Below are 2,500 nucleotides of genomic sequence, written 5' to 3'. Positions count from 1 at the left end.
ATTCCATTGGCCTCAGGCAATAATGGCGTGATCTTTCTGTGCTGTATTCCCATGTGCTGTACAAATCTTGAAAAAGATTCTGAGTTGAATGGAGGCCCATTGTCTGTTCGAATCTTAGCAGGTATCTGGGGTCGAGGTATTATATTGTCCAGGTGTGGAATAACTGATTTAGCGCTTGTTGAGTTCGCAACTTCGACTTTCGGAAATCTGGAGTAGTCAGATGGTAGAGGACCAAAAACATCTGCTGAGACTTGAATCCATGGACCTTCAGGGAGTCTTGACATCTGTAGTGGCTCTCTGATTAATTGTTTTGTGACCGCTTGACAGGATAAACAGCTGTTAATCTTGTCCTCAATGAGTGTATCAATGAAGGGGAACCATACTTTCTCTCTGATCATTGCTTTTGTCTTGGCCATTCCCTGGTGACCTTCATGAGCGATGTCTACTGATCTGTTCTGCAGAGACTCCCGTATGACTAAGGTTGTCCCTCTTAAAACAAGGCTGCCTTCTGCATTAACGCTCAGCTCATTTTTCACAGCCTTAAATGATCTGAAAGTCTTGTTGTCCAACCCTAACTCTTGAGTGTTCATGTGATACCAGTTGTTGTTTCTTATGCTTTCCATGACCCTCTGTAAGGCGTGATCGTTCAATGTTTCTCTTCGTGATTGCAACAGGTGTTGAATGTTGTAAGACCAAATTGATGTATTCTTCTGCAATTTTCTCTTCCCGACAATCGGTTTGAGTTTGCTTCCTCGGGTGCCTTGAAGAGTAATCTGCTGTCTTAGCCAGGTGCATACACTACGTTGGGCTGGCATGGCTGTAATCTGAGGGACCATATCTCGATCCTGGGCGTTGGCCTTGATAGATGATTGCTGAAGATGGGTGTTAGAGGCTTGTGGTCTGTACTGGCCTGCCATAGCAATATAAATGATAATGTTCACACTCCCATACAACGGGCAATGTCTACCGCCCTGTTTGCGAGTATCTTTGCTCTGTTCGGGTGAGGGACCTACTCCCATAGTCTATGACGTAAGAGTCAACATTGTCGTCTTTCTGTGTGAAGATTGCTCCCACTCCAACTGGGCTCGCATGAACTATGATTTCTGTGGATTTCGACATGTCAAGGTAGGCCAATGCTGGCGCTGACTGCAGTTTTTCCTTCAAAGTCACAAAAGACTTTTGATTCGCTGGTGTCCAGTACCATGAGCTATTGTTGTGTGTCAACTCTCTCAATGCTGCTGCAATGGTTGCATAATCTTGAATAAATCTTAAGGAGTAACTAGTCATGCCAAGGATGCTTCGTAATTCTTTGATGTTGGTGGGTGGCGCCAGAGTTTGAATACCTTCAAACTTCTTTAGGTCATTGGGTCAGGTTTCATGCCCCCATCACTGAAGATGAATCCAAGAACTCCAGGGACGACTTGAATTGCTAAATTCACATTTCTTCGCAATGAGAGTTAGATTGTTGTCAGAATCTTTTAGCAGGACTTGGTTGAGGGTTCTATCATGCTCTCCTTGAGGTGTTGATAGCTCCTGGGATATATGCAAGTAGTTGCGAGATTGCATGTTGGAAAATTTCCGCTGCTGCATTGATACCGAAATTCAAGCGCTTGTACCGAAACAGTAAAGTGTGAGTTGCAAATGTGGTGATATATGCCAGTGTCAGCTGGTGGTACCCTGAACGCAAATCAAGCTTTGAAAATACTCAACTTCCATGAAGCTAACCGATAATGTCATCTACTGTTGGGGTAATATGTCTTTCTCTCTCAATAGCAGTGTTTGCAGCCCGCATGTCAACACACATTCGGATCTTTTCAGGTGCATTGGGCTTACCTATGGCGTTGGGCCATCCACTTTTTCAATCACATTATCTTCAAGTAACTGTCAAATCGTTTCTTGGAAAATTTTAATTTTTCGCGAGGTCAAGGGTTTTAAACCCCGTTGAAGTCCTGAATTTTTCAGGCTTCTCTACGCAATTGCAAAAACTGCTCTCATAACTGCGAAGATCATAGTTTCACTTGATTTCATATCCGCAGTTCATATATGATTCATCGCGAGGTCACGGGTTCAAACCCCGTTGAAGTCCTGAATTTTTCAGGCTTCTCTACGCAATTGCAAAAATTGCTGTCGTAACTGCGAAGATCATAGTTTTACTCGATCTCGTCTGTGTTTGCACTTCCTGTGGTAGGTAGGTGGTTAACGTTGCCGCTCCAAGTCCACGCATGAGCTAAATGAAAGGAGGTTTCCTGGATTCCCCGTCGTGACATAAATGTTGTGATGAGGTCCCGGCCCTTAGACACGGCATGTGCTTAGAATTTTCCTCATAGAGATAGAGGCTTATATGAGTTGTACGTCAGTATCTCTTGTGCCGTGCTGGACAACTTGACCTCCATGCCTTTTGTCTTGATGTAGTTCTCGTTGATTTTCTGGTAGGTGCTCTGATCAATTATGTTGTAGTATCCGCTGTTACTGTAATATGACTCCCAGCGATGATTATTTC

This window comes from Montipora capricornis, chromosome 6, assembly GCF_036669925.1.
Source record: "Montipora capricornis isolate CH-2021 chromosome 6, ASM3666992v2, whole genome shotgun sequence".
NCBI classification, from domain to species: Eukaryota; Metazoa; Cnidaria; class Anthozoa; order Scleractinia; family Acroporidae; genus Montipora; species Montipora capricornis.
Note: the sequence above shows the minus strand (reverse complement) of the source record.